This window comes from Podarcis liolepis, assembly GCF_965112155.1.
Source record: "Podarcis liolepis genome assembly, chromosome: 11".
Taxonomy (NCBI): domain Eukaryota; kingdom Metazoa; phylum Chordata; class Lepidosauria; order Squamata; family Lacertidae; genus Podarcis; species Podarcis liolepis.
In genome coordinates this window covers 11,211,099-11,223,921 of record NC_139565.1, presented here as the reverse complement: position 1 = coordinate 11,223,921, position 12,823 = coordinate 11,211,099, and positions in this window count along the sequence as shown.

Below are 12,823 nucleotides of genomic sequence, written 5' to 3'. Positions count from 1 at the left end.
TGTCCTGTGATAAAAAGCCTTCTGTTTCGACAGCCAAACCTTTCAGGAGAGCATTTTCAAGCTTTTGCCACCATTTTTGAGAGAATTGCCAAAAGTCAGATTTTTCCTGAAATTGTGACCCCGGGGGTTAGGGATTTTTTCAAAAAAATATTTTCCCCCGGTTAAGTTGTTGAGGGCTGATTTCTTGTCCTGTGATAAAAAGCCTTCTGTTTCCATCGCAAAAGCTTTCAGGGGAGCATTTGCAACCGGTTTGCACCATTTTTGAGTGAATTGCCAAAAGTCAGATTTTTGCTGAAATTGTGACCCCGGGGGTTAGGGTTTTTTTCAAAAAAATATTTTCCGCCGGTTAAGTTGCTGAGGGCTGATTTCTTGTCCTGTGATAAAAAGACTTCTGTTTCCATCGCCAAAGCTTTCAGGGGGGCATTTTCAAGCTTTTGGCACCATTTTTGAGAGAATTGCCAAAAGTCAGATTTTTGCTGAAATTGTGACCCCCGGGGGTTAGGGATTTTTTCCAAAAAATATTTTCCGCCGGTAAAGTTGTTGAGGGCTGATTTTTTGTCCTGTGATAAAAAGCCTTCTGTTTCCATCGCCAAAGCTTTCAGGGGAGCATTTTCAAGCTTTTGGCACCATTTTTGAGAGAATTGCCAAAAGTCAGATTTTTGCTGAAATTGTGACCCCGGGGGTTAGGGTTTTTTTCAAAAAAAAATTTCCGCCGGTTAAGTTGTTGAGGGCTGATTTCTTGTCCTGTGATAAAAAAGCCTAACGTTTCGACTCCGAAACCTTTCAGGAGAGCATTTTCAAGCTTTTGGCACAATTTTTGAGAGGATTGCCAAAAGTCAGATTTTTGCTGAAATTGTGACCCCGGGGCTTAGTGATTTTTTCAAAAAAATATTTTCCGCCAGTTAAGTTGTTGAGGGCTGATTTCTTGTCCTGTGATAAAAAAGCCTTCCGTTTCGACTCCCAAACCTTTCAGGAGAGCATTTTCCAGCTTTTGACAAAATTTTGGAGTTAATTGCCAAAAGTCAGATTTTTGCTGAAATTGTGACCCCGGGGCTTAGTGATTTTTTCAAAAAAATATTTTCCGCCGGTTAAGTTGTTGAGGGCTGATTTCTTGTCCTGTGATAAAAAATCCTTCTGTTTTGACTGCCAAAACTTTCAGGGGAGCATTTGCAACCGGTTCGCACCATTTTTGAGTGAATTGCCAAAGGTCAGATTTTTGCTGAAATTGTGACCCCGGGGGTTAGGGATATTTTCAAAAAAATATTTTCCGCCGGTTAAGTTGTTGAGGGCTGATTCCTTGTCCTGTGATAAAAAATCCTTCTGTTTCGACTGCCAAACCTTTCAGGGGAGCATTTTCAAGCTTTTGGCACCATTTTTGAGAGAATTGCCAAAAGTCAGATTTTTGCTGAAATTGTGACCCCGGGGGTTAGGGATTTTTTCAAAAAAATATTTTCCACCGCTTAAGTTGTTGAGGGCTGATTTCTTTTCCTGTGATAAAAAGGATTCTGTTTTGACTGCCAAACCTTTCAGGAGAGCATTTTCAAGGTATTGGCACCATTTTTGAGTGAATTGCCAAAAGTCAGATTTTTGCTGAAATTGTGACCCCGGGGGTTAGGGTTTTTTTCAAAAAAATATTTTCCACCGGTTAAGTTGTTGAGGGCTGATTTCTTGTCCTGTGATAAAAAGCCTTCTGTTTCCATCGCCAAAGCTTTCAGGGGAGCATTTGCAACCGGTTGGCACCATTTTTGAGTGAATTGCCAAAAGTCAGATTTTTGCTGAAATTGTGACCCCGGGGGTTAGGGATTTTTTCAAAAAAATATTTTCTGCCGGTTAAGTTGTTGAGGGCTTATTTCTTGTCCTGTGATAAAAAGCCTTCTGTTTCGACAGCCAAACCTTTCAGGAGAGCATTTTCAAGCTTTTGCCACCATTTTTGAGAGAATTGCCAAAAGTCAGATTTTTGCTGAAATTGTGACCCCGGGGGTTAGGGTTTTTTTCAAAAAAATATTTTCCGCCGGTTAAGTTGTTGAGGCCTGATTTCTTGTCCTGTGATAAAAAGACTTCTGTTTCCATCGCCAAAGCTTTCAGGGGAGCATTTTCAAGCTTTTGGCACCATTTTTGAGAGAATTGCCAAAAGTCAGATTTTTGCTGAAATTGTGACCCCGGGGGTTAGGTTTTTTTTCAAAAAAATATTTTCCGCCGGTTAAGTTGTTGAGGGCTGATTTCTTGTCCTGTGATAAAAAAGCCTTCCGTTTCGACTCCGAAACCTTTCAGGAGAGCATTTTCAAGCTTTTGGCACAATTTTTGAGAGGATTGCCAAAAGTCAGATTTTTGCTGAAATTGTGACCCCGGGGCTTAGTGATTTTTTCAAAAAAATATTTTCCGCCAGTTAAGTTGTTGAGGGCTGATTTCTTGTCCTGTGATAAAAAAGCCTTCCGTTTCGACTCCCAAACCTTTCAGGAGAGCATTTTCCAGCTTTTGACAAAATTTTTGAGTTAATTGCCAAAGGTCAGATTTTTGCTGAAATTGTGACCCCGGGGGTTAGGGATTTTTTCAAAAAAATATTTTCCGCCGGTTAAGTTGTTGAGGGCTGATTCCTTGTCCTGTGATAAAAAATCCTTCTGTTTCGACTGCCAAACCTTTCAGGGGAGAATTTTCAAGCTTTTGGCACCATTTTTGAGAGAATTGCCAAAAGTCAGATTTTTGCTGAAATTGTGACCCCGGGGGTTAGGGATTTTTTCAAAAAAATATTTTCCACCGCTTAAGTTGTTGAGGGCTGATTTCTTGTCCTGTGATAAAAAGGATTCTGTTTTGACTGCCAAACCTTTCAGGAGAGCATTTTCAAGGTATTGGCACCATTTTTGAGTGAATTGCCAAAAGTCAGATTTTTGCTGAAATTGTGACCCCGGGGGTTAGGGTTTTTTTCAAAGAAATATTTTCCGCCGGTTAAGTTGTTGAGGGCTGATTTCTTGTCCTGTGAGAAAAAGCCTTCTGTTTCCATTGCCAAAGCTTTCAGGGGAGCATTTGCAACCGGTTGGCACCATTTTTGAGTGAATTGCCAAAAGTCAGATTTTTGCTGAAATTGTGACCCCGGGGGTTAGGGATTTTTTCAAAAAAATATTTTCTGCCGGTTAAGTTGTTGAGGGCTTATTTCTTGTCCTGTGATAAAAAGCCTTCTGTTTCGACAGCCAAACCTTTCAGGAGAGCATTTTCAAGCTTTTGCCACCATTTTTGAGAGAATTGCCAAAAGTCAGATTTTTGCTGAAATTGTGACCCTGGGGGTTAGGGATTTTTTCAAAAAAATATTTTCCGCCGGTTAAGTTGTTGAGGGCTGATTTCTTGTCCTGTGATAAAAAGCCTTCTGTTTCCATCGCAAAAGCTTTCAGGGGAGCATTTGCAACCGGTTTGCACCATTTTTGAGTGAATTGCCAAAAGTCAGATTTTTGCTGAAATTGTGACCCCGGGGGTTAGGGTTTTTTTCAAAAAAATATTTTCCGCCGGTTAAGTTGCTGAGGGCTGATTCCTTGTCCTGTGATAAAAAAGCCTTCTGTTTCGACTGCCAAACCTTTCAGGGGAGCATTTGCAACTGGTTGGCACCATTTTTGAGAGAATTGCCAAAAGTCAGATTTTTGCTGAAATTGTGACCCCGGGGGTTAGGGATTTTTTCAAAAAAATATTTTCCGCCGGTTAAGTTGTTGAGGGCTGATTTCTTGTCCTGTGATTAAAGGCCTTCTGTTTCCATCGCCAAAGCTTTCGGGGGAGCATTTGCAACCGGTTTGCAGCATTTTTGAGTGAATTGCCAAAAGTCAGATTTTTGCTGAAATTGTGACCCCGGGGGATAGGGATTTTTTCAAAAAAATATTTTCCCCCGGTTAAGTTGTTGAGGGCTGATTTCTTGTCCTGTGATAAAAAATCCTTCTGTTTTGACTGCCAAACCTTTCAGGGGAGCATTTGCAACCGGTTGGCACCATTTTTGAGTGAATTGCCAAAAGTCAGATTTTTGCTGAACTTGTGACCCCGGGGGTTAGGGTTTTTTTCAAAAAAATATTTTCCGCCGGTTAAGTTGTTGAGGGCTGATTTCTTGTCCTGTGATAAAAAAGCTTTCCGTTTCGACTCCGAAACCTTTCAGGAGAGCATTTTCAAGCTTTTGGCACCATTTTTGAGAGAATTGCCAAAAGTCAGATTTTTGCTGAAATTGTGACCCCGGGGCTTAGTGATTTTTTCAAAAAAATATTTTCCGCCAGTTAAGATGTTGAGGGCTGATTTCTTGTCCTGTGATAAAAAAGCCTTCCGTTTCGACTCCCAAACCTTTCAGGAGAGCATTTTCCAGCTTTTGGCACAATTTTTGAGTTAATTGCCAAAAGTCAGATTTTTGCTGAAATTGTGACCCCGGGGCTTAGTGATTTTTTCAAAAAAATATTTTCCGCCGGTTAAGTTGTTGAGGGCTGATTTCTTGTCCTGTGATAAAAAATCCTTCTGTTTTGACTGCCAAACCTTTCAGGGGAGCATTTGCAACCGGTTCGCACCATTTTTGAGTGAATTGCCAAAAGTCAGATTTTTGCTGAAATTGTGACCCCGGGGGTTAGGGATTTTTTCAAAAAAATATTTTCCGCCGGTTAAGTTGTTGAGGGCTGATTCCTTGTCCTGTGATAAAAAATCCTTCTGTTTCGACTGCCAAACCTTTCAGGGGAGCATTTTCAAGCTTTTGGCACCATTTTTGAGAGAATTGCCAAAAGTCAGATTTTTGCTGAAATTGTGACCCCGGGGGTTAGGGATTTTTTCAAAAAAATATTTTCCACCGCTTAAGTTGTTGAGGGCTGATTTCTTGTCCTGTGATAAAAAGGATTCTGTTTTGACTGCCAAACCTTTCAGGAGAGCATTTTCTAGCTTTTGGCACCATTTTTGAGAGAATTGCCAAAAGTCAGATTTTTGCTGAAATTGTGACCCCGGGGGTTAGGGTTTTTTTCAAAAAAATATTTTCCGCCGGTTAAGTTGTTGAGGGCTGATTTCTTGTCCTGTGATAAAAAGCCTTCTGTTTCCATCGCCAAAGCTTTCAGGGGAGCATTTGCAACCGGTTGGCACCATTTTTGAGTGAATTGCCAAAAGTCAGATTTTTGCTGAAATTGTGACCCTGGGTGTTAGGGTTTTTTTCAAAAAAATATTTTCCGCCGGTTAAGTTGTTGAGGGCTGATTCCTTGTCCTGTGATAAAAAATCCTTCTGTTTTGACTGCCAAACCTTTCAGGGGAGCATTTGCAACCGGTTTGCACCATTTTTGAGTGAATTGCCAAAAGTCAGATTTTTGCTGAAATTGTGACCCCGGGGGTTAGGGTTTTTTTCAAAAAAATATTTTCCGCCGGTTAAGTTGCTGAGGGCTGATTCCTTGTCCTGTGATAAAAAAGCCTTCTGTTTCGACTGCCAAACCTTTCAGGGGAGCATTTGCAACTGGTTGGCACCATTTTTGAGTGAATTGCCAAAAGTCAGATTTTTGCTGAAATTGTGACCCCGGGGGATAGGGATTTTTTCAAAAAAATATTTTCCCCCGGTTAAGTTGTTTAGGGCTGATTTCTTGTCCTGTGATAAAAAATCCTTCTGTTTTGCCTGCCAAACCTTTCAGGGGAGCATTTTCAAGCTTTTGGCACCATTTTTGAGAGGATTGCCAAAAGTCAGATTTTTGCTGAAATTGTGACCCCGGGGGTTAGGGATTTTTTCAAAAAAATATTTTCCGCCGGTTAAGTTGTTGAGGGCTGATTTCTTGTCCTGTGATTAAAGGCCTTCTGTTTCCATCGCCAAAGCTTTCGGGGGAGCATTTGCAACCGGTTTGGACCATTTTTGAGTGAATTGCCAAAAGTCAGATTTTTGCTGAAATTGTGACCCCGGGGGATAGGGATTTTTTCAAAAAAATATTTTCCCCCGGTTAAGTTGTTGAGGGCTGATTTCTTGTCCTGTGATAAAAAATCCTTCTGTTTTGACTGCCAAACCTTTCAGGGGAGCATTTGCAACCGGTTGGCACCATTTTTGAGTGAATTGCCAAAAGTCAGATTTTTGCTGAAATTGTGACCCCGGGGGTTAGGGTTTTTTTCAAAAAAATATTTTCCGCCGGTTAAGTTGTTGAGGGCTGATTTCTTGTCCTGTGATAAAAAAGCTTTCCGTTTCGACTCCGAAACCTTTCAGGAGAGCATTTTCAAGCTTTTGGCACCATTTTTGAGAGAATTGCCAAAAGTCAGATTTTTGCTGAAATTGTGACCCCGGGGCTTAGTGATTTTTTCAAAAAAATATTTTCCGCCAGTTAAGTTGTTGAGGGCTGATTTCTTGTCCTGTGATAAAAAAGCCTTCCGTTTCGACTCCCAAACCTTTCAGGAGAGCATTTTCCAGCTTTTGGCACAATTTTTGAGTTAATTGCCAAAAGTCAGATTTTTGCTGAAATTGTGACCCTGGTGGTTAGGGATTTTTTCAAAAAAATATTTTCCGCCGGTTAAGTTGTTGAGGGCTGATTCCTTGTCCTGTGATAAAAAATCCTTCTGTTTTGACTGCCAAACCTTTCAGGGGAGCATTTGCAACCGGTTTGCACCATTTTTGAGTGAATTGCCAAAAGTCAGATTTTTGCTGAAATTGTGACCCCGGGGGTTAGGGTTTTTTTCAAAAAAATATTTTCCACCGGTTAAGTTGCTGAGGGCTGATTCCTTGTCCTGTGATGAAAAAGCCTTCTGTTTCGACTGCCAAACCTTTCAGGGGAGCATTTGCAACTGGTTGGCACCATTTTTGAGTGAATTGCCAAAAGTCAGATTTTTGCTGAAATTGTGACCCCGGGGGATAGGGATTTTTTCAAAAAAAAATTTTCCCCCGGTTAAGTTGTTTAGGGCTGATTTCTTGTCCTGTGATAAAAAATCCTTCTGTTTTGACTGCCAAACCTTTCAGGGGAGCATTTGCAACCAGTTGGCACCATTTTTGAGTGAATTGCCAAAAGTCAGATTTTTGCTGAAATTGTGACCCCGGGGGTTAGGGTTTTTTTCAAAAAAATATTTTCCGCCGGTTAAGTTGTTGAGGGCTGATTTCTTGTCCTGTGATAAAAAAGCCTTCCGTTTCGACTCCCAAACCTTTCAGGAGAGCATTTTCAAGCTTTTGGCACCATTTTTGAGAGAATTGCCAAAAGTCAGATTTTTGCTGAAATTGTGACCCCGGGGCTTAGTGATTTTTTCAAAAAAATATTTTCCGCCAGTTAAGTTGTTGAGGGCTGATTTCTTGTCCTGTGATAAAAAAGCCTTCCGTTTCGACTCCCAAACCTTTCAGGGGAGCATTTGCAACCGGTTCGCACCATTTTTGAGTGAATTGCCAAAAGTCAGATTTTTGCTGAAATTGTGACCCCGGGGGTTAGGGATTTTTTCAAAAAAATATTTTCCGCCGGTTAAGTTGTTGAGGGCTGATTCCTTGTCCTGTGATAAAAAATCCTTCTGTTTCGACTGCCAAACCTTTCAGGGGAGCATTTTCAAGCTTTTGGCACCATTTTTGAGAGAATTGCCAAAAGTCAGATTTTTGCTGAAATTGTGACCCCGGGGGATAGGGATTTTTTCAAAAAAAAATTTTCCCCCGGTTAAGTTGTTTAGGGCTGATTTCTTGTCCTGTGATAAAAAATCCTTCTGTTTTGACTGCCAAACATTTCAGGGGAGCATTTGCAACCAGTTGGCACCATTTTTGAGTGAATTGCCAAAAGTCAGATTTTTGCTGAAATTGTGACCCCGGGGGTTAGGGTTTTTTTCAAAAAAATATTTTCCGCCGGTTAAGTTGTTGAGGGCTGATTTCTTGTCCAGTGATAAAAAAGCCTTCCGTTTCGACTCCCAAACCTTTCAGGAGAGCATTTTCAAGCTTTTGGCACCATTTTTGAGAGAATTGCCAAAAGTCAGATTTTTGCTGAAATTGTGACCCCGGGGCTTAGTGATTTTTTCAAAAAAATATTTTCCGCCGGTTAAGTTGTTGAGGGCTGATTTCTTGTCCTGTGATAAAAAAGCCTTCCGTTTCGACTCCCAAACCTTTCAGGGGAGCATTTGCAACCGGTTCGCACCATTTTTGAGTGAATTGCCAAAAGTCAGATTTTTGCTGAAATTGTGACCCCGGGGGTTAGGGATTTTTTCAAAAAAATATTTTCCGCCGGTTAAGTTGTTGAGGGCTGATTCCTTGTCCTGTGATAAAAAATCCTTCTGTTTCGACTGCCAAACCTTTCAGGGGAGCATTTTAAAGCTTTTGGCACCATTTTTGAGAGAATTGCCAAAAGTCAGATTTTTCCTGAAATTGTGACCCCGGGGGTTAGGGATTTTTTCAAAAAAATATTTTCCGCCGGTTAAGTTGTTGAGGGCTGATTCCTTGTCCTGTGATAAAAAATCCTTCTGTTTCGACTGCCAAACCTTTCAGGGGAGCATTTTAAAGCTTTTGGCACCATTTTTGAGAGAATTGCCAAAAGTCAGATTTTTCCTGAAATTGTGACCCCGGGGGTTAGGGATTTTTTCAAAAAAATATTTTCCACCGCTTAAGTTGTTGAGGGCTGATTTATTGTCCTGTGATAAAAAGGATTCTGTTTTGACTGCGAAACCTTTCAGGAGAGCATTTTCAAGGTATTGGCACCATTTTTGAGTGAATTGCCAAAAGTCAGATTTTTGCTGAAATTGTGACCCCGGGGGTTAGGGTTTTTTTCAAAAAAATATTTTCCGCCGGTTAAGTTGTTGAGGGCTGATTTCTTGTCCTGTGATAAAAAGCCTTCTGTTTCCATCGCCAAAGCTTTCAGGGGAGCATTTGCAACCGGTTGGCACCATTTTTGAGTGAATTGCCAAAAGTCAGATTTTTGCTGAAATTGTGACCCCGGGGGTTAGGGATTTTTTCAAAAAAATATTTTCCACCGCTTAAGTTGTTGAGGGCTGATTTCTTGTCCTGTGATAAAAAGCCTTCTGTTTCGACAGCCAAACCTTTCAGGAGAGCATTTTCAAGCTTTTGCCACCATTTTTGAGAGAATTGCCAAAAGTCAGATTTTTGCTGAAATTGTGACCCCGGGGGTTAGGGATTTTTTCAAAAAAATATTTTCCGCCGGTTAAGTTGTTGAGGGCTGATTTCTTGTCCTGTGATTAAAGGCCTTCTGTTTCCATCGCCAAAGCTTTCGGGGGAGCATTTGCAACCGGTTTGCACCATTTTTGAGTGAATTGCCAAAAGTCAGATTTTTGCTGAAATTGTGACCCCGGAGGATAGGGATTTTTTCAAAAAAATATTTCCCCCCGGTTAAGTTGTTGAGGGCTGATTTCTTGTCCTGTGATAAAAAGCCTTCTGTTTCGACTGCCAAACCTTTCAGGGGAGCATTTGCAACTGGTTGGCACCATTTTTGAGTGAATTGCCAAAAGTCAGATTTTTGCTGAAATTGTGACCCCGGGGCTTAGTGATTTTTTCAAAAAAATATTTCCCCCCGGTTAAGTTGTTGAGGGCTGATTTCTTGTCCTGTGATAAAAAATCCTTCTGTTTTGACTGCCAAACCTTTCAGGGGAGCATTTGCAACTGGTTGGCACCATTTTTGAGTGAATTGCCAAAAGTCAGATTTTTGCTGAAATTGTGACCCCGGGGTTAGGGATTTTTTCAAAAAAATATTTTCCGCCGGTTAAGTTGTTGAGGGCTGATTTCTTGTCCTGTGATAAAAAAGCCTTCCGTTTCGACTCCGAAACCTTTCAGGAGAGCATTTTCAAGATTTTGGCACCATTTTTGAGAGAATTGCCTAAAGTCAGATTTTTGCTGAAATTGTGACCCCCGGGCTTAGTGATTTTCTCAAAAAAATATTTTCCGCCAGTTAAGTTGTTGAGGGCTGATTTCTTGTCCTGTGATAAAAAAGCCTTCCGTTTCGACTCCCAAACCTTTCAGGAGAGCATTTTCCAGCTTTTGGCACAATTTTTGAGTTAATTGCCAAAAGTCAGATTTTTGCTGAAATTGTGACCCCGGGGCTTAGTGATTTTTTCAAAAAAATATTTTCCGCCGGTTAAGTTGTTGAGGGCTGATTTCTTGTCCTGTGATAAAAAATCCTTCTGTTTTGACTGCCAAACCTTTCAGGGGAGCATTTGCAACGGGTTCGCACCATTTTTGAGTGAATTGCCAAAAGTCAGATTTTTGCTGAAATTGTGACCCCGGGGGTTAGGGATTTTTTCAAAAAAAATATTTTCCGCCGGTTAAGTTGTTGAGGGCTGATTACTTGTCCTGTGATAAAAAATCCTTCTGTTTTGACTGCCAAACCTTTCAGGGGAGCATTTTCAAGCTTTTGGCACCATTTTTGAGAGAATTGCCAAAAGTCAGATTTTTGCTGAAATTGTGACCCCGGGGGTTAGGGATTTTTTCAAAAAAATATTTTCCACCGCTTAAGTTGTTGAGGGCTGATTTCTTGTCCTGTGATAAAAAGGATTCTGTTTTGACTGCCAAACCTTTCAGGAGAGCATTTTCAAACTTTTGGCACCATTTTTGAGTGAATTGCCAAAAGTCAGATTTTTGCTGAAATTGTGACCCCGGGGGTTAGGGGTTTTTTCAAAAAAATATTTTCCGCCGGTAAAGTTGTTGAGGGCTGATTTTTTGTCCTGTGATAAAAAGCCTTCTGTTTCCATCGCCAAAGCTTTCAGGGGAGCATTTTCAAGCTTTTGGCACCATTTTTGAGAGAATTGCCAAAAGTCAGATTTTTGCTGAAATTGTGACCCCGGGGGTTAGGGTTTTTTTCAAAAAAAAATTTCCGCCGGTTAAGTTGTTGAGGGCTGATTTCTTGTCCTGTGATAAAAAAGCCTAACGTTTCGACTCCGAAACCATTCAGGAGAGCATTTTCAAGCTTTTGGCACAATTTTTGAGAGGATTGCCAAAAGTCAGTTTTTTGCTGAAATTGTGACCCCGGGGCTTAGTGATTTTTTCAAAAAAATATTTTCCGCCAGTTAAGTTGTTGAGGGCTGATTTCTTGTCCTGTGATAAAAAAGCCTTCCGTTTCGACTCCCAAACCTTTCAGGAGAGCATTTTCCAGCTTTTGACAAAATTTTGGAGTTAATTGCCAAAAGTCAGATTTTTGCTGAAATTGTGACCCCGGGGGTTAGGGTTTTTTTCAAAAAAATATTTTCCGCCGGTTAAGTTGTTGAGGGCTGATTTCTTGTCCTGTGATAAAAAGCATTCTGTTTCCATCGCCAAAGCTTTCAGGTTAGCATTTTCAAGCTTTTGGCACCATTTTTGAGAGAATTGCCAAAAGTCAGATTTTTGCTGAAATTGTGACCCCGGGGGTTAGGGATTTTTTCAAAAAAATATTTTCCGCCGGTAAAGTTGTTGAGGGCTGATTTTTTGTCCTGTGATAAAAAGCCTTCTGTTTCCATCGCCAAAGCTTTCAGGGGAGCATTTGCAACCGGTTGGCACCATTTTTGAGTGAATTGCCAAAAGTCAGTTTTTTGCTGAAATTGTGACCCCGGAGCTTAGGGATTTTTTCAAAAAAAATATTTTTCGCCGGTTAAGTTGTTGAGGCCTGATTTCTTGTCCTGTGATAAAAAGACTTCTGCTTCCATCGCCAAAGCTTTCAGGGGAGCATTTTCAAGCTTTTGGCACCATTTTTGAGAGAATTGCCAAAAGTCAGATTTTTGCTGAAATTGTGACCCCGGGGGTTAGGGATTTTTTCAAAAAAATATTTTCCACCGCTTAAGTTGTTGAGGGCTGATTTCTTGTCCTGTGATAAAAAGGATTCTGTTTTGACTGCCAAACCTTTCAGGAGAGCATTTTCAAGGTATTGGCACCATTTTTGAGTGAATTGCCAAAAGTCAGATTTTTGCTGAAATTGTGACCCCGGGGGTTAGGATTTTTTTCAAAAAAATATTTTCCGCCGGTTAAGTTGTTGAGGGCTGATTTCTTGTCCTGTGATAAAAAGCCTTCTGTTTCCATCGCCAACGCTTTCAGGGGAGCATTTGCAACCGGTTGGCACCATTTTTGAGTGAATTGCCAAAAGTCAGATTTTTGCTGAAATTGTGACCCCGGGGGTTAGTGATTTTTTCAAAAAAATATTTTCCCCCGGTTAAGTTGTTGAGGGCTGATTTCTTGTCCTGTGATAAAAAAGCCTTCCGTTTCGACTCCGAAACCTTTCAGGAGAGCATTTTCAAGCTTTTGGCACCATTTTTGAGAGGATTGCCAAAAGTCAGATTTTTGCTGAAATTGTGACCCCGGGGCTTAGTGATTTTTTCAAAAAAATATTTTCCGCCAGTTAAGTTGTTGAGGGCTGATTCCTTGTCCTGTGATAAAAAATCCTTCTGTTTCGACTGCCAAACCTTTCAGGGGAGCATTTTCAAGCTTTTGGCACCATTTTTGAGAGAATTGCCAAAAGTCAGATTTTTGCTGAAATTGTGACCCCGGGGGTTAGGGATTTTTTCAAAAAAATATTTTCCACCGCTTAAGTTGTTGAGGGCTGATTTCTTGTCCTGTGATAAAAAGGATTCTGTTTTGACTGCCAAACCTTTCAGGAGAGCATTTTCAAGGTATTGGCACCATTTTTGAGTGAATTGCCAAAAGTCAGATTTTTGCTGAAATTGTGACCCCGGGGGTTAGGATTTTTTTCAAAAAAATATTTTCCGCCGGTTAAGTTGTTGAGGGCTGATTTCTTGTCCTGTGATAAAAAGCCTTCTGTTTCCATCGCCAACGCTTTCAGGGGAGCATTTGCAACCGGTTGGCACCATTTTTGAGTGAATTGCCAAAAGTCAGATTTTTGCTGAAATTGTGACCCCGGGGGTTAGTGATTTTTTCAAAAAAATATTTTCCCCCGGTTAAGTTGTTGAGGGCTGATTTCTTGTCCTGTGATAAAAAAGC